This window comes from Sus scrofa, chromosome 7 (genome assembly GCF_054392235.1).
Source record: "Sus scrofa isolate SSC_HxYL_T2T_F1_AM1 chromosome 7, Sscrofa_HxYL_maternal_Yorkshire_Landrace_v2.0, whole genome shotgun sequence".
NCBI lineage: Eukaryota > Metazoa > Chordata > Mammalia > Artiodactyla > Suidae > Sus > Sus scrofa.
The window spans coordinates 17,836,572-17,856,599 of NC_139389.1; the positions used below are offsets into that span (position 1 = coordinate 17,836,572).

General features: G+C 37.7%; 2 long non-coding RNA genes across 2 annotated transcripts in view; one reads left to right on the plus strand and one right to left on the minus strand.

The window, feature by feature from the left end:
• LOC100512907 (uncharacterized) overlaps positions 1-20,028 on the plus strand; it is a 1,315,914-nt gene that overhangs the window by 856,041 nt on the left and 439,845 nt on the right.
• LOC146401225 (uncharacterized) lies at positions 13,918-18,427 on the minus strand. The gene is made up of 2 exons (XR_014809731.1): positions 15,227-18,427; positions 13,918-14,936 (listed from the first exon to the last, which is right to left on the minus strand). It is a non-coding gene; the product is annotated as an uncharacterized LOC146401225 (long non-coding RNA).

A 20,028-nucleotide genomic window follows, 5' to 3' on the forward strand; every position in this document is an offset into this window, starting at 1 on the left:
CTCTATTTGCAATGGTTACGTGGAACCTTGGCTGCCCCAACCAAGGGTTGGATATCGCCATCTCCTCTTCCCTGAACATTGGCCTCCTAAGTAATTCAGCAAGGCTGTCTAGGTTTATTCTGAGGTTAAGTGTACTCAAACTAGAAAGAGACATTTTCTCTCTCTTTTTATTAAATGAAAGGTGTAGGGTACAAAGAACTGTTTTGGGGAGACACTTTGCTGTCACATTCTCTTCCTTAGCTATGTGTCTTTTCTGAAGCATATGGCACGCTATATGGGAAAGGAGATGTGACTGTGTCATAAGGCTTAGTTCTAACCTTGTAATTAACTACCTGTTTGCATTTAGGGAACTCTAGAATCTTTTTGAGTGGCAGCTTTCTCCTATCAACCATTGTGTACTACATGAGAAAGATAAGTGAGTGAGTTTGGAAAAAAATGTGAAGGGCTGCATGGGCCTGCCAATGTAGAGTGATTTTATATTTACAGAACAGTTGTTGCATCTCATTTTGTCCTGCCTTTCTCCTTGTCTCTCTTTTTGCTTTTGTTGACTCATCTGTTTATTTGACTGGCTTGAATTAGTGATTCCAGCTATGTGTCAAAGTATTATGATAGGTGCTGGGGTTTTGAAGATTAATAACATAGGTCTTTCTCTTTAAAGAGCTTGTCACCCCACAGGAGAGATGCAGAGAACCAGCGATTACCCTTTGAAAACCCCAACATAGGCATCTATATGGGCTTTCACCATCTGATAAGACTTCCTAGATGAGGTGATATTTTGAATGAGGGTTGAAGGAAAAAATACAAGAGATGGAAAGTTGCAGGAGCCAGGAGCATAGCTCCATTAAAAGAGAGGAGTATGTACCAATGCTTGGGGATAAAGTAGCATGACATATTTGGGAATTCAAATCAGCTTGGTATTGCTGGCACACAATATAAATAATTGAGGGAGGGGGCAGGGCAGGAGGCTAGAATAGGGGTCACAACCCTTTCAGCTCATGCATAAAATCTTGGTCTTGGAGTGCCCACTGTGGTTCAGTGGAAGTGAACCTGACTAGTATCCATGAGTATGTGGGTTCAGTCTCTGGCCTTGCTCAGTGGGTTAACTGATCTGGTATTGCCCACAGCTGTGGTGTGGGTGGCAGACATGCATCAGATCTGGCATTGCTGTGGCTGTGGTGTAGGCCAGCAACTGCAGCTTTGATTCGACCCCTAGCCTGTGAACTTCCATATGCCACACCTATGGCTCTAAAAAGAAAACAACAACAACAAATAAACCGCCCAAACGAACAAAAAAACCCCTCAGTCTTTATCTAGGGCTTGAGCAAATGATGAACTGCTGCTGCTGTTGTTTAAAGAGAGATCACATGTGTGTCATGGACGTGTGAAGCTATGTGGGGACCAATTGCTATATGGTAGCTTCTGTTTTGATATCATCCAGATTTGCAACCTCTCACCCTCCTATATAAAATTAACTGGTTGAGTGATGTCCTTCAAAATGCTTTAAGTTTTAATCCGTCACAAAATGGGAGTAATTGGAATTGCTAAAATTGGTAGGTGTTCAGTAGCCTGACTTCAAGTAGTGATTTGATTAAAATCCAAATGTGAGGAAATGGAACTTCACACTCTAAAACCACAAGCACAATAGCCATTAAATTGGACTTGTTAGAGCATTTGTAATCATTATGTCATGGACCACAAAGGTACAGTGACTGACTTAAATTATCATTTCATGGCATTTATTAAAAAAAAAAAACTGATGGAAATTTGAAGAAAATTGTAATAACTCACTTGATCATATGTAAAGACACATTAACTTTTACTTTACAAAGTATGTAATTCTCTTAAACAATTTCAAAATAAAACGTAGCTATTGTGTTGAAAAACATCCTCCCAAAAGACAGTTACTATGATGGTTAGATTTTAATCGTAATGAAGATTGTGAACCATCCCATTCCTTTGGTTGATTTGTTGACACTATTGTATCTGTTTCTAAACTCCCCATGTTTCTAATGGTAAACATTAATTTATGGGAATTACATTCAAATACAGATAATCAATTACCATTAGGAAATTTTCAGAGAGGAAGGTTTCTTTTCTTTTTAATTTTTTTTTTATTAAAGTATAGTTGATTCACAATGTTGTGTCAATTTCTGCTATACAGCATAGTGACCCCCCCACACACTCTTTTTCTCGTACTATCTTCCATCATATTTTATCCCAAGAAAATGGATATAGTTCCAAGGGCTGAACAGTAGGACTTCATTGTTTATACATCCATATTGTAATTGTTTGCATCTACCAACCTCAAACTCCCTATTCATCCCACTCCCTCCTTCCCTTTGGCACCCACAGGTCTATTCTCTATATCTGTGAGTCTGTTTCTGTTTTGTATATAGGTTCATTTCTGCCATATTTTATATTCCATATGTAAGTGACATCATATGGCATTTGTCTTTCTCTTTCTGACTTCATTTAGTATGAGAATCTCTCGTTTCATCCATGTTGCTGCAGATGCCATTATTTCATTCTTTTTTATGGCTGAGTAGTATTCCATTTGTGTATATGCACCACAACTTAATCCACTCATCTGTCAGTGGACATTTAGGCTGTTTCCATGTCTTGGCTATTGTAAATAATGTACGTATTGAACAAAGGAGTGCATGTATCTTTTTGAATTATAGTTTTGTCCAGATGTATGCCCAGGAGTGGGATTGTTGGATCATCTGGCAGTTCTATATTTAGTTTTCTGAGGACCCTCCATACTGTTTTCCATAGTGGTTGTACCAATTTACACTTTCACCAACAGTGAAGGGGAGGGGGGTTCTTCCTTTTTCTCTACAACCTCTCCAGAAGGTTTTTATTATTACCGCTATTGTTCTTAAAGGCTTGTGATTTTTATTACAAATTTTATACCCCTGTTTCTGTAACCTATTGATGGTATCAATAGTATTTTTATTAACTCAGGCAATAAGGGTTCATTATGTGTTTGTACTTAGAGGTGCTTTCTCTTTTTTCTTCCCTCCTTCTTTTGCTGTTCATTACAAGTAATCATTTTTTTTTTTCCTCTTTTCCCATGCAGTCTTTGGCAATGATTTTGTTAAGTCTTCAGAAATCATTTCAAAGTCTCTTCTTGCTTATTTTTGGATATAGAGTTTCACCTCATGGGAATTCATTTCCTGACCTTTCCTGGCTCCTAATAACTAACACACCTACTCAAACCCACATCTATCCAATTATGGTTTATCCATAATCTTTGGAAATTAGCTAAAATTACTTAAAAATATTTGTGTTCAATTTACATGGGCATAGCAACTCAGGTTCATTTCCTGGTATTTCCTTTTTCAGATTAAATGGAACAATTTCCATGCTTCATGCTCAAAGAGACCTGAGTTAGATAATTTTTTGAATTTTCTAACCAGACACCCATGTAGAAGTACATACTGATTATTCATTTGAGACCAGTATACATGTTGTTACAGGACTCTGTTACTTCTCTTATTACTAATAAGTAATTAGTAATAGCATTAAATCCAAAGGTCTTTTTTATTTTTATTTTTTTTTTAATAACAAGCATTTTTACTATGCTCTTTCTGGTTGAAAATATATTCAGTGCTCTGCAATTTATGTTTTAGCCTCTGTAATGTTAGCAAAGTATTAATATATGCATGAAGAGTTGCAGTGAACATAATTACAGTGGCAAAGTGATAAACACATAGCTATTTTGCCTGGTAATATTATGTGTTTAACAGGTTTATTTGTTCAACAGTTCTAACTTTAATTATATTTTGCCATTTGGGATTTTTAGACATATAACAATCATAGCTCTTCTCTGGCTATTAGTCTAAGAAGATTGCATTCATTATAAAAATAATCCTTATTTGTTTATTTAATCTTTTTTTCTTATTGCTACACAAATAAACTAAAAAAATGATAACTTTCTTTGCTGCTGGTCTTATGTGACTCATTGGGATACTAGACAAATTCTATGCCTGGCAGTGGAAGATGCTAAAAATGGTTTGGCACCAGGCCTTTTGGGTCACAGGAGTGGTGCTGAGTTCTCTAATACGAACTTGGAGTCAGGTGTTAGTTCTCAGGACCCTGGTTCCAGATCGTGCTGAGAACCTCAAATGCTTTGGGATGCATGCTTAACAAAACATAAGCAACATATACTGAAGCTGAGAAATAAAGGCAAAAGGCCAGACATCGTAACAGCCAGGCATGGTCCTTTTGTGTCCAATTAGAGCAAAATGCTCTCTCTGAAATTCTGCCCTGTCAGACAGTGAAAAAAAGACATGGGTAAAGCCCAGGGAGGTGAGTTTGCAAGAATATAATAAACTCATGTTACCTCAGTGAAGATTGGAGATATGTGTTGATGGCTCTTTTGGAAATTGCTTCTTTCAGGATGAGCTAATTTTTTTTTTTTTTTTTTTTTTTGGTGCTTAGACAGAATGCAAGGAAGGCTTCAGGACCAAAAGTCTTTGCCTCCAATTCCCAGATGCCTATTCAGGAATCTACCTCTGCAGTACTCTTTTAGCTAAGCCAAATTATTTCTGCAGTAATTTTTTTTTTATAAAAGCAGATTTTTTCCCCCATATCTGCCATCTAAAGACACATTTTATTTGGTTTACATGGTGTTGTTACTGGAGGTCTAACTTACACATAGTCAAGTGCACGCACAGATCTTAGGTCTACAATGTGACAAGTTGTACTTAAAATGTGTTTCCGTGTAACCCCCTCTCAGGTCAGGATGTAGAACACCTGTGGCACCCAGAAGGCTTTCTCATATCCCTCTTCCTTTCCCCATTCCCACAGGATAACTTGCCTTCAATTGTTCATTTATTTTTTGATAAAAGCAGATTTAAGTTTAAAAAGATAGTGATAACTTTTTGATAAGATACAGCCATTCATTTTATTATTTGGGGATCAAAGTATTAAGTACAACTGTTCATCTCTGATAAATAGAACTTCAAAGCATAGTGTAATAGAAGACAAAAGTTCTTCCTTATTCAGTCATTAAACAAATATTCATTGTAATACATAAAGTGTGTTAGTTGCTAGAAGGAGAAAGATGAGAAAACAAAAAGAACAAAAAACACACCACAGACCCTGCCCTGACAGGTTATGTCCCTTTGGGCTATTATTTTAACTGTGGTTGCAGTTGTGTTTGTATGCTTGCACACACATAGCTTTTCTTTATTTTATTCCCTTTTTCTTCATACATAAACGAAAAAAAAAAAAAAGATTCAATGATGTTATCATCATGTTGGATGAACCAGATCAGTGATCTTAGTATCTTCCGCCCATGAGGTTAAAGACACCCTACAAAAGCCTCCAGGTGAGACCACCTGTTCTGCACCTGGAAGATTTACTCTGGTACCTTTGGTTGGCATCTTTGTTGCCTTAGGACTGGCTTCTGCCTTTTTGCCCAGCCTCTTTAATGTGGCGCCTCCTTTGGATCACCTGCTTGGTTCTTGACACACCTTTTCCTAGAATATGTTTTCATTTTTTCTGGGTTCACACTCTGAAGCCCCTGGATCCCCTCTTCAGACAACTCTGGCTGCTGGCATTCTTTTCTGGGTTGCACCCCTGCTGCTACTTAAACAGAAGTAGTGTTCTGATTGCAGACTCTTACTGTAAGTAACAAGATTCTCTTGTCCTCAATATTTGTAGTTTCAACCAATTCTCCAGTTCCCTTGGTTCCAATATAATTTTTTTCCTTGAAAATTCCCTTTCCTTGGAAATAACTTTGGAATTCCCTTGGAGAATTTCTTTATGATTTACAAAGTTGGTAAGTTAACAATTTTCTTAAATAGATTTTCCTTATACCCTTGAATTAGGGTGCTTCGTAGTGGAACTCCTATTTATAAGAACACAGAACTTTAATGTGACCAATAATCCCCAGTTACTAAAACATGTACACTCATGTATCATAACTCATATTACCTTTATATTTTTGTACAATTTTATTTATATATGAATTATACTTGCAATATTTAAAGTGAAGCTAGGAACCCAACATAACCTTATCAAATTTTCTCCCTTCACCACTTTAGCTTCATTTTGAAAGGAAATGCAACTGATGAAGCGGTTATTGTGTATCATATGTTATAGGTAGCAGGCGTGCCTTATAAAGAATGAAATAGTAAAGTGTCTCGGGACTTTACATATGTATGTATGTATTATGACCCAGAAGGATAAACACCACACTCCAGACTTCAGAGTGTTTGATCTACCATAGCTTTGTTTTTCTCTTTCTTGTTTGTTTCAGTTTGAAATATTTGGTTCTATGTTTTGTGGCTCTCTGCAATTAGTAGCATAGTGATTGCCAGAATAGAGAAAATTAAAGCTTATTCTATATATGCATAAGAATACTGTGCCTCTTCACTCGTATGGAAATAGAAAGTCATCTGATTAAAACAATTGATATTCTCTCCTTGTTCTTCAGCTTTCTTGGAAGTTTTATGATATGATCTACTTTTGCCTTTCACACAAATATTGACTATTTTGACAGTCTGAAGAATACACTGCATTTGAACCCACAAAATGATGACTACCTCCTTTTTGGTGGCACTCTGCCTTGGTCATTAGTGATGCCAGAGCACACTTTCCTTCCATTGTGGTAGTGCCTGGTGGGGGGGCCAGGTGCCAGGTGCCTTTTTTTTTTTTTTTTTTTTTTTGCTTTTTAGGGGCCACACTTGTGGCATATGGGAATTCCCAGGCTAGGGGTCAAATTAGAGCTACAGCTGCTGGCCTATGCCATAGCCACAGCCACAGCAATGCAGGATCTGAGCCGCTTCTGTGACCCACACCACAGCTCACGGTAACACTGTATCCCTAACTCACTGAGTGAGGCCAGGAATCGAATCCGCATCCTCATGGATCCTAGTCGGGATCTTTAACCACTGAGCCAGGAAGGGAACTCCCTGAGATGCCATTCTAATAATTGATCCATCTCATTGTGGAACCATGTTTTGAATACAGGTATTCTATGAGGAATGGAATGGAATTTCAAACTTTAACAAAATAATTAAAAATGATTCTTTAGGAAAAAAATTGTTAGTACAAATCCCATTGTTGCTTAATTTTATAAAATATATACTTTGCTTCTGGCATTGGATTTGGTATTTTGCAGACCATGACAGAGAAGTAAATATTGCCTTTATGTGTTCTCAAAAATCTCCTTTTAGAAGGTGAATGCCTTTCTTTCAGAAATGCATTTTGGATCTAAGAATTTAAAACTGCTGTTAGAGACACATAATAAACTGGTCTTTGACATTATGGTCAAATATAAGGTCTATAAATTATATGGTCTCCTATGTAATTTAGTTGTTTGAACAGTTATTTTTTTTTAATTTGTGACTTCTTTATCATTTTCCTTTGTTCCGATGCTTTCATATACCAGACGCTATTATTTCAGAATAAGATGATGGTTTCCTATAGTATTTGCTGGAGTAAAATAAAATTGAATTGTTACTTGACAGTCCCCTTCTTTAAGTGTATGAGCTTACCTTTTTCAGTATGTTAAAATGTTTCCCTAAAAATTTTAACCAGAACTCTCTTTTTGAGTTTTCCTGACATATTGGTATATTAAAATAGTCAGTTTAAACTGTTTTTCTTTTAACGCCATGTTTGTTTAAAATAATAAACATATATGGATAATTAACATTTCTCTTTAAAATCAAAATTACTAAAAATGTACATGACCAAAAATGGAGAGAAAAGAGCAAAACTGCAATGATTTCTCCTTAAGTTATTCTTTGAAACTTTGGCACATTAAATAAAATTTAAAGCAAGCCAATTTTGCTTATTACACGCTGCAATCTGGACTCCCATGAAAGCTGTCACTTAGTCCTCTGATTAGGTATTGGATGGATAAAGGGCTGTACATTTGTAGCAACAGTGGCCAAGAAATAAAAATGGATAAGGAGAGGCAGTTAAGAGATAGGTTCCCTAATTTTGTATTCTCTAGAAGTGCAGTTGGCACTCATGAAGGAAAACTGCCACATGCACTCTGGGTGTAAATAATGAAACATAAATCCATAAAACTGAGAAAAGGCCCTTATAGGAAACAATCATGTGTCATCATTCTTCTGCCTTGCAAGGTTCAATGTTAGAATAAGTATATTCTGGGTAAAGAGAACATGAAGAAAGACTATTACAAATTCCATAAAAGGCTGCAGAGTGTATGGAATTCATGAACAATCACATCTAAACAAAAATCTTTAGTTTTGCACCCAGATAATTTTTAGCATTTTAACTAGATCCAGCTTAGTTAGCACTAAGTGATTCCACATGTCCTGTTTAAAATTAGGAACAGCAGGAAAACTAGTTGAGTGGGTTCCTACAAAATAATATAAAGTTCCTCTCACTGACAACCACTTGATAATGTAAGCAGAAAACACATATTTATACTATCAAAACTAAAAAGGGTATCGTGAGTTTTGGCTGAGTGAAATATAAAAAGTTGACTGACTTCAGAAGTTTGGTCTAAAAGGGAAGAAAGGTTAGATCCATCAGATCAAATGGCCCAGTGTGGTTGTCAAAGGGGAGGGAGGAAGAGGTAGAATAGATGGGGAGTTTGGGGTTGGTAGATGCAGACTATTACATTTAGAATGGATAAACAATGAGGTCCTGCTGTATAGCACGGGAAACTATATCAAGTCTTTTAGGATAGACAATGATGGAAGATAATATGAGAAAAAGAAAAAAAATATATATGAATGACTGGGTCACTATGCTGTACAGCAGAAATTGACTCAGCACTGTAAATCAACTATACTCTAATAAAAATAATAAATAAATGATTAATAATTAATAAAAAAGAATAACCCAAGTCATGTCTATGAGTAAAATGAAGTTTGCTGGCTCATTGGTGTGAAAACTTCATGCTAAGTTAATAATAAAAATCTGGCAATGCCTAAAATCTAGCAGATCTTAATATTGTTATTATACCTTGTTAATAAATATTATGTATTTATTTATATACTTTATCTTAAACACAATTACTAGTTTCATTATTCTCAGATAAAGCAATTCATTCATTGTTTGGATTTTGAGAAGGTGACATGTCCAGAACGAAATAAAATTTTTGAAAATTATAAGCAGATTCTACCAAACGTCATGCCTATAACAAAGTCAAAAGCATATATAGACTTCAAAACTCATTCTATGCTCTTAAATTCCAAAAAATTAACACTAATACATATTTTCATTATAGAAATTACTTAAAACTTTTTCAATAACAAAATAATAAACTTCTCAGTAATTTATACTTTTTAAAAAGATAATAAATCATTGTCTGAACTTTTTAGAAATTAACCCATAAGGTTTTTTTTTGCATTGCCACTTGATGTTTATGCATGACTTCGTTGGAATAATGGTGGGAAAAAATTCTGCACAGCTGAATTTTGAAAGCAGTAACCAAGGACTTTTCATAGTAGATAAAAGGTAAGGATGCCTTTCTTAATCTCCAAACAGTCTCAACATTTTCCTATATTCTTTGTAGGACCAGGGACACTCTAAGTTTCTGGGGTGTGTGGCTTGTATCCCTAGCATTTGGAGTGTCCAGACGCATTAGACATCCGTTAAGAAACAGTTGTCCGTCTGGAAAGTCCGTATTTGGGAAGAAGTTAGTGTATATAAAGTTATACAGGAGATTGGATAGTCAGATCTGATCAGGGGCGATCAGAATGTTAAACCACCAGCTTTGCATAGTGAGGGATGTTGGTAATGGAACAACCAGGTGGAAAAGGTCTCTGGAAAGAAGAGCCTATGCTTGAGTCCAGATCCTATTCCTTCTAGGTTCTGCCACTTAAGGCATTTAACTGCTCTGAATCTTACTTTCCTTATCCTTAAAAGAGAAATAATCATGGTCTTGCCTCTTAGGGTTATTGTGAGAATAAAATGAAGTTATGCTTGTAAACGTTTAGCTCCACATCTTTTATAGAGTCAGGACTCAATAAATGGTAGCTATTGTATTATAGCTACCTATTATATTTGCTTACATAGACTATATAAAGCATTTATATATTTATTTAGAGATGTATGTATCCAAAGCTTAGTTTGACATGATTTTATGTGATTCGTAAATGCCAGCACACTTTTTTAATGGAGGAATCGGCCAATAAATAACACCCAGTTAACCTTTGGGAGAATCTTATGAAAATCACACGTGCCTGAGCTTAGGGAATCATAACCATTATAATATAAAGTCATGTCAATAGATCTTTACAAAGAAGAATGTTGCTGGTATTGGACTTTTGAGTGTAACTTTGATACCATATATACTAAAGGACCTTTGATAGATATGTGATCAAGTGAATGGTATAATACGGGGTTTCAGGAAGACATTGCTGAATATTGTCAGATGGTCGGCAGAATCTAGGAGAGTAAGGAGTAAAAAACTCAAATTGTCTGAGAAGTTTCTACAAGGATAATATAGACCTATTTTCTGATATAATGGCCCTAATTTTCTTTTATGCTAAGTCATTACTCAGTCAGCTTAGGCACTTCGGAATTTGATTCACACGGATAATGGCCCTCTTACAGACACTCTATATTTATAGTGTGAACATCTTGCTGTCTTTCTGTATGATCCCAGAGGAAGTCATGAACCACCCCCAGTTTTCTAATGTTCTTTTTTTTACCCGTAAAGCACTAAACCTTTTTTTGAGAAACCCGTTAACTATGCTATGTAAATTTTGCCAAATAAGAGACTCAAGGAAACAAAGGATACACCCCGATTTATAAAACAAATCATTATAAAACCAAGACTTAAAACTTCATAACCATTACTTTCAATCTCACGCTGTTCACTTTGGTCATACAGACCATTGTGGACAAAATGGAGCAAACTTACAGTTTAGAACACAAGTTGTCCAAAATTCCAAATTCAGTTTGATTTACCTGTTTGTTTCTAAAAATTGTTTTATTGAAGCAGTTTCTGACTATGACCAAGATCAAAAACATTTAAGTATTGAGGTAGGACTACATGCAATTTTCACCCAACTTAGAACAGGAGATGTTGGCAAGAAGCAATGAGGTCCTACTGTATGGCACAGGGAACTTTATCCAATCTCTTGGGATAGAATGTAATGGAAGATAGTATGAGAAAAAAATACATATATAAATAAATATATATATATGTATACACATATATATGACTGGGTCACTATGCTGTACAGCAGAAATTGACACAACACTGTAAATCAACTATACTTTAATAAAAAAATTCTGTGTTCAAAAAATAAAACAAAAAACCAAAAAAACTCATCTTGGATGCTTTCCCACTGGCTTCCAAAGAGACTATATAAGCAATATATATATAGCCAAACTTTTTTTAAATCTTCACTACATCTTTACATAAACTTTAAAAGTCCTATCTACTGCTCATTTATATACACAATATATTTGGAAACAGTAAAGGAAAGTCAGTGAGCCCTTGAGTTGGTGGAAAGTGGAATATGAATTCCATGCTTGGCTTTGACAAGCAGAGCTGTGGCTGTGCTGCTGAGCTGTTTCACTGGGAGATGGAACCCCTTGATGAGCCAGGAGAATGTACTGCATTGGGTGTCTGCGGACGTGGTGGAACTCAAAGCAAGGCTGAGAACCCCTAGTCACATACCAGTCATCTGAGCTGATAAAATGGATGGCACACAAACATAAAAGAGCGACCACCCAAAATGCACCTTAGGTTCTCCACAGTAATAGTTACCTGCCAATATTATTGGGGATGATTAGTAAGCCCGTGACAGCAAAAAATGCAAATAAAGTGACAGTGTAAATGTTGTGATGGGCTTTTATTGAATTTACAAGTATTCAGAGGTGGAGAAGGAGAGAGGGCACTCAATTCTTGGTGCTGGATACACATATAAGTGGTTAACTACTTACACAGTCCCTCTGTTCATTAGGTGAACTACAAATTATTTTAGATGCTTAAATATCATAAAGGAAAGGGGAGATTCTGTAGCTTTAGTTTGTGTTTCACCCAAAGCAATGGGCTAGACTTGTTCTAGAGTAAATAAAACAGAGTTTTTGTTTTTCAAATCCTAGAATTCTGTCTACAAATCCATCAGTAGAATTTATTTATTTCTTAAGTTAAGCATATAATGATCTCCTGAGTATTCAGATCTAAAATTTTTATTGCTAATTATATTTGTTGATTGCCACTTATGTACAATGCTCTCCTTTCATCTTATTTTTTTCTGGTTAAAATGCCACGTTGGCTTCAATAAAAATTGTAGTGTTATTATTATTATTGGATGAATAGAATGGATATTGACCTGCTTGGCTGTTTGTTATTGACCTAATTCCAAAACCTGTTTATTTTAATCCATATTTTTTAAAAAAATATTACTATATTACCCATAGCATAACCTTTTTTGGGGTATGTTTTTTTTTGTATACATGTTGACTTTTCTGAACTCAAGTGTACATATGAGACATAGAGAACAGTGAAAGATTCTCTTTGATTTGCTTTAGAGTGGAATGGATAATGGTGACAGAGTTACATGAAAAATATTTTTTAAAGTACTGGCGAAGTAATGCACCACTGATACTTTTTAAGAGTGAGAATAACTATAATAATATTTGTAGCTTTCTGCTTTCCTGTACAGCCATAGTAAATGGAATTTTCCTAGTTTTATAGAGAAAAGAACATATTAATTCATTTAACAATCATTTATTGAGGAAATGTCAATGCCAGTATATGAAACTGAGAGGGCCCAGGCTTTTCATGGAAACTAGATTCCAACAGGAAAGGAAGAAAATAAATATGTCACAGATGTAATAATTTCATAACTAGATAAGTTCTTTGAAGGACATCAAATAGGGTACTGTACTGGAGTTTGGGTGTACGAAAAACTTTTAGGGTAGGTCATGTGGGAGAAGGTCTTTTTGGGGTTACTGAACATAAACAGACTTGAAAGATGAGGAGAAGCTGATATTGGGAATTAACACTGTGAAATCTGAGACTGGAATGTGTTTCATAGATATGAAAAGCAGACACGTTTGAATAAAACACCTTGCCTAGAACTAGGGTTCACCTGTGAATCACACTGACACCCTTTCCATACTTACATGATTGAATTCTGACTTCCCGGGGTCCTAGAGAACCAGTTTGTGTAACTAACAAGCATTTGGTCTAACTTCTAGACGAGACCATCTAAGACTATAGGGGTGTTCTCCTGTGGAGCAGCAGGTTAAGGATCTGGCATTGTCACTGCAGCAGCTTGGGTTGCTGCTGTGGTGAGGGTTTGATCCCTGGCCCAGGAACTTCCTCATGCCACAGGAGGGCCCAAGGAAAAAAAAAGACTATAGGTTCTTTTCCCTTTTATGAGATCATTGTAGCAGGGACTATAGGTGTAAACCTCTTTCTCTTCTTCTGCGGTGAATAACAGATCACATTTCTCTATGTCCTCTGCAGGTAGGTGTTGCCATGTGACTAATTTTTGTAGCAAAGAGGAAGTGAATGGAAGTGATGAATCCTCTTTCTCCATGTGTTGGCAGAAGTCCAAGGACTTCAAGGACCTGAAAGAGGGTGGATCCACAAGGTAGACAGTACCTGGATCCCTAAATAGCCACGTGCAAGGTGTTCTGCTATTCAGGAATACTTATTTTAGACTAAACATGAGAAAATAATCAACTCCCTCTTTTGTTAAGTCTCCAAGTATCTGGTAAAGCAGTTGGTGTTGAATTAACCAGCACTAACCTGCTTACTACATTTTCTTCCATATATGCACTGTCTGGGTTCTCATTCCTTTTCTTGCTAAATTTCTTGCAATACTGCCTCCAGAGTACTTTCTACTGTCCACTTGTGTCTGCAGCTCCCTAAATCAGAATTAATGAGCAGTAGATTTCAGAGGCGGGGGTAGGGGAGTGGAGAGGGTGTGTCTACAAACCTAGAGGCTGTGGGTCATAGGAATATCCATTGTCTTAGCTATGAGGAGATGGCAGAGATTCTTCAAGCTGGGGTATTTTATTCCCTGCCAAGATTAATGCCTACTTTAGACAAGCTTCTAGCAAAGCTTCCAGAATCCTGAGTGCTAGGCTCTTTCCCAGTTTAGGGGCTTAAGTTGTGCCTGATTCAGCACTTTGAGAATGAGAGAGAATACAAGGTACATCTTGCTCAAATTGAAAGTTTCCTGATGTAGAATGTGATTTTTTAAATTAAAAATGTCGTAATTAATGCCTTTACTAATATATGTACTCTTCCTCTCTTTCTCATAAAGCTCCCCCCTTTGTTTCTTATGTCCTTGCATCATCTTCAAGTGACATGTGATTTAATGCTTACTGTAAGGCATAACAGCTTCCACAGCAAATGGTGGGAAATTACATTGAGAGTGCTAATAAGCTACTTTCAAGAACCCAACAAGGTGAAAGACACTTAAAGTTCAATTGCAGACATATGAGTGAGGCATGAGAAGAGCTTCCTCTAGAAGTTCTCTTCGTGGCACAGAGGAAAGAATCTGACTAGAATCCATGAGGATTCAGGTTCAACCCCTGGCCTCACTCAGTGGGTCCAGGATCTGCTGGTGCTGTGAGCTGAGCTGTCGGTGTAGGGTGCAGATTCAGTTCGGATCTTGCTATGGCTGTGATTTAGACCAGCAGCTGTAGCTCCTATTCCACCCCTAGCCTGGGAATTCCATATGCCATGGGTGTGGCCCTAAAAAAGCAAAAAAAAAAAAAAAAAAAAAAAAAAAAAAAGAGAGCTTCCTCTTCCTGACTATTTTCCATCACATAGACAGAGAAAGACATTTCTTCTTCGGAGACCTCTTCATTCTCATCTCCTGGTTTGGGACTTTGAAGAATGTTACCGATACCAAGTATAAGTTGTAATTCTTCCATGTTTAGGTTAGAAAACTTGGGCTTAGAATGTTGTGGGCAAAGAATGGGCTCTGAAGCCAGTTAGGTGTGCTTTCGGAGTTGGAACCTTGACTCTGCTATTTTCTTTTTTTTTTTTTTTTTTTTTTTTTTTGTCTTTTTGCCATTTCTTGGGCCGCTCCTGCGGCATATGGAGGTTCCCGGGCTAGAGGTCGAATCGGAGCTGTAGCTGCCAGCCTACGCCAGAGCCACAGCAACGCAGGATCCGAGCCGCGTCTGTGACCTACACCACAGCTCACGGCAACGCCGGAACCTTGACCCACTGAGCAAGGGCAGGGATCGAACCCGCAGCCTCATGGTTCCTAGTCGGATTCGTTAACCACTGCGCCACGACGGGAACTCCGACTCTGCTATTTTCTGTCTTCATGTCCAGGTCTCAGTTTTCTGCTCTGGGAAGCTTAGTTATCTTGAAAAAGTTCAAGAAACATATTAGATAACTCAATAATTCTATTACTAGATGCTCTCCTTCTTGAAGCTTTTTTTTTTTGGTCCTTTTTTTTTAGGGCCACACCCGCGACACATGGAGGCTCCCAGGGTAGGGGTTGAATCTGAGCTGTAGCTGCCAGCCTACACCACAGCCACACAACGTGGGATCCGAGCCGCATCTGTGACCTACATCACAGCTCACGGCAACACCAGATCCTTAACCCACTGAGTGAGGCCAGAGATCGAACCCGAGTCCTCATAGATACTACTCAGATATGTTTCCACTGAGCCATGATGGGAACTCCGACGCTCTCCCTCTTGAAGCTCTAAGCTCTAATACATGCTCAGGGATACAGGAAGTCATGTAATGATGGTAATTGCATGGCTGTTTGTGATAGCAAACAGAAAAAGAATAACCTATACAACAACAACAAAAAAATATAATAGAAGTAGATCTGTAACTATTATCATGTACAAATCACAAATACATAATGATGAATAGCAAAAGCTAATTGCAAAAAGATATTCACACACATACATATATCTAAATATAACAAGATGCCAAATATGTATAATGAGAAAGACTCAAAGTAGATAGATGGGTAGATAGATAGATTGACAGACGGAAAGATGGATAATCTGAGAGCACAGAAATGGTGGTTAGGAATGGTGTGTAGCATCTTCAAGGTAATAATTAACATCTAGGGAACAAAGACTAGGAAAAGGTAAGGAGTAAATTTTATCTAATTCTGTAATGTTTGATATCTTTTAAACAATCTAAGTCAAATAAGACAAAATATGCCATCATCTGTTTCATCTCAGTGGTAGGTACATAGCTGCTACTTTATAGTTATGTATTTCACACATTTAATAATTTTAATTAACTTTGAAAGAAAGAAATGAAAAGCAAGCAGGCGAGCAAGAGACAATTTATTGGTAGCAATTTTCTAGGTAACTTCTGTGGCAGTTTTACTTTATGCTCAGTCTCCTAAAGTAGCAATCGGGAGAATGAAATGTTCTGTAGTGAGGATTCTATGGGAGATGGAGGAGGTGACAAGCCTTCTCGGTGACAGGCCAGGGGGTGACATCTTGCAAACAAGCCTCCTTAGTTGTGTGTATACCCCAGAGTCTGGACAGCTGGGCTGTGCTGGGGTTTTTAACAGAAGTCAGCGTGGCAGTATTGTAAAAGCTGTTCTCTCCAGTTGGTAAACATATTCAGGAGTGCTCACACCTGCCTGCTAAGGTCTTTACCTTACGGGCTCGTGAAGGTCAGCAGGACAGGCACGTACAGCCCATCTCCTCACACCCTTGACAGCTTGGAAAAACATGCCAAGTGTGGCCATCAACATTTTCTTAAACTACCACAGAATCTTGACACAAATGAAAGATTTTTCTTCTCCTCAGCCATTACTTCTGGAGAAAAAAAAAATCCTATATAAAATTATTAAATTCCCAAATAATTTTCAGAGTATTTGTGAACTTGGGTCCTGGTTGCCTTTTTTTTTTTTTTTTTCTAATTGTTGTTTCCATTGCTCACCTGCATTTCTAAGCAGTGAACAGAAACTTCATCTGATTCATAGAACAATTGAACAATTCCATCTAGAATGCCTGAAGTAACATTTCTACCTCTGTCAGCTTAGGAAGACCTTTGGAATAATTGAGCCTTTTTGTTCCACCTATAAAACAGATTATCAGTACATTTGTTCTCAATGAGGTTAAACAAAATGTGTTAGTACTGGGTAAAGAAATTAATATATATCTATTGTTATTAATGATGAGGGTAATTACAGTAGTGATTCTCAGAAGTGTCATGAACATATAGGAAATGAACATGGCCAAGAAAGAAATTGGAATGTATCTTAGAGGAGGGCAAGAGAGATTTTGATAGGAAAAAGTTTGCCCTTGACAAAACCTCATTGAACATTCTAGAAAATATGTTTAAAAAGTATCTGGCAAGATGGAATCCAAAGACAATCAGCAAAGTCATGGTGGAAACATGATCGCTGGAACCAGATCCCTTCAGCTGACATACCTTTCCAGTATTTATTTACTGGAAACCAAAACAATTTACTCCGTTACTCTGTACCTCAGTTTCCTTATCGGGTTATTGTGAGGTTAATAAATGAGATGATGTATGAAATCCTTAGAACAGTGCCTGGCGCATCCATGTCCTGATGGTCTTTTGGATGTAACAACCTGGCTAGGCTACAGTTGCCAGTTATTCAATGTGTCACTTGTGTAGGTGTTGATGTGAAGATCCTTGGTGGATACCATTAAAGTCCATCATCAGTGGAGTAACGGGGATAATCCTAGATAATATGAATGGCCCAATTCTATCAGTTGTAGGCTTTAAACACAGACCTGAATTTCCTTTTTTTCTTTTTGTCTTCTGTCCTTTTTAGGGCTGCACCCGTGGCATATGGAGGTTCCCAGGCTAGGGGTTGAGTTGGAGCTGTAGCCACAGCAATGCCAGATCTGAGCCACATCTGCGACCTACACCATAGCTCACGGCAACGCTGGATCCTCAACCCATTGAGCAAGGCCAGGGATCAAACCCACAACCTCATGGTTCCTAGTTGGATTTGTTTCTGCTGCGTGACAATAGGAACTCCTGAAGTTCCTTGAAGAAAGAAAAATTTCTCCTGTGAAATTTCAGCTTTTCTCATGCCCAAGTGTTCCAGCCCACCTGTCCTGATGGTGAGCACTATGGATTTCAGACTTGCCCTGCTGGACACTACAATTGCATAGGCCAATTCATTGCAAGAAATCTTTTCTTTTTTTATGGCCACACTTGTGGGCATATGGAAATTCCCGGGCTAGGGGTTGAATTGGAGCTGTATCTGTCAGCCTACACCACAGTCACAGCAACGCCAGATCTGAGCAGTATCTGTGACCTATGACACAGCTTGTGGCAACATGAGATCCTTAACCTACTAAGTGAGGCCAGGAATCAAACCCTCATCCTTACAGACACTAGGTCAGGTCCTTAACCCTGTAAGACATAATGGGAACTCCAAGGAATCTTTTAACATCTATCTTCTACCAGTTCTGCTTCTCAAATTCAACCCTAAATGGTCATAGATAGCACTATAAGATAAAGCACCAAAAAAAAAAAAAAAAATCACAGTTATTTTAGGTGGGAGGTTTGCCTGTGTTGACAGAAAAGAGGATATGACTTAAAGCTTGCTTAGGAATTCAGGAACAGGGAAGAACATGCCAAATATTTGAAAGACAGGTAGTTCCTGGACACTGAGAGAAACTAATGACAAAGTTCCTGCATTTCTGTCCTGTCACAGGACCCAGGAATAGACGCCTCTCACCTTCAGTCAGTTCTGGCCTCACCTTCCCACAGCTGAGACCCTCAGGGGATGATGGAATTTTGCTCTCAGCACCCCCAGGAATGTTTCTATGACCTGAAAAAGAGTGGTGCAGTCTTCTACAAATTACAGGGTATCTTTTCCCCCTCGTTTTATGTAACTGATTTAATTGTAAAGACCTTAAAGTTCCTGAGAAGCAGGGAAAGCTCATCTCTTCATATAAAGAAGCGGTTACAACCGGGGTCTGGCTGGCACGGGAGTCCCACTGCTGTCCAGCTCCTTTGTCAGACTATGTGTGACTACTTGAAATTTAAAAATAAATCGTCCTTGAATTCATTGAGGCATTTGAAAGAGTGCATTCTGTAAGAAGAGAAGAGAGCATCCTACTGATACGGCGACACTCTCTAAGTTGGTCAAATGTGAGAGGATTGAGGCACGGTTTGGCAGCTGGTTTAATTTTGCTTTGCTGTGTTTTTGTTTATACATGGTGTGTGTGTGTGTGTGTCTCTGTGTGTGTGTGTGAATAGGATTCTGTCCTCTGTCATCAGTGACTTTCTTTTCTTTCACTTGGTTTTCTTATACCTGCTCAGCATTTCTTTATATGAAAGTATTTTCCCCACCAATTGCAGTGGCTGACACCTGACTCAATACAATGCCTCCACAGAGAGCAAGGGAGAGACAAGGTGAACTCTTGAGGGTCTTCCAGGCTTACACTCATATCTGTGCAAATGGATAATGAGATATGTGAACATGTTCTCCCTTGTGACTATATTCTATTTACGTCATTAAACTATTTTCGTGGTAAAGCGATGGAATGACAATGACAAATTAAATATGAAACCACATGGTGCCGTAGATTGCACCTAAAAATCAGGAAAGTGTATTCATGTCCCTTTGTATATAAAAATCACTTACAACAATTCCAGGCCCAATGAGAGAATCAGCTCATCCTTTCAAGACCCATCCTCTCTACTATTCTAAATTCTCAAATTGGAGTTCCTGTCATGGTGCAGCCGAAATGAATCTGACTGGGAACCATGAGGTTGAATGTTTGATCCCTGGCCTCACTCAGTGGGTTAAGGATCTGGCATTGCCGTGAGCTGTGTGGTGTAGGTTGCAGATGTGGCTCGGATCTGGTGTTTCTGGGGCTATGGCGTAGGCCTGCAGCTATAGCTCTGATTAGACCCCTTTCCTGGAAACTTCCATATGCCTCAGGAGTGGCCTTTAAAAAAAAAGCAAAAATAAATAAATAAAATAAACAAATAAAATTTCAAATTATCTCAACTATCGACGCTTCACCCCAGGACATGATTGGAAATGATCAGTTATAGAGCATTTCTGCAATAATGTAAATTAATCACTGTGTTACAGGTTGGGGAGAAGCATTTGTTAAGTCTTTTCTCTG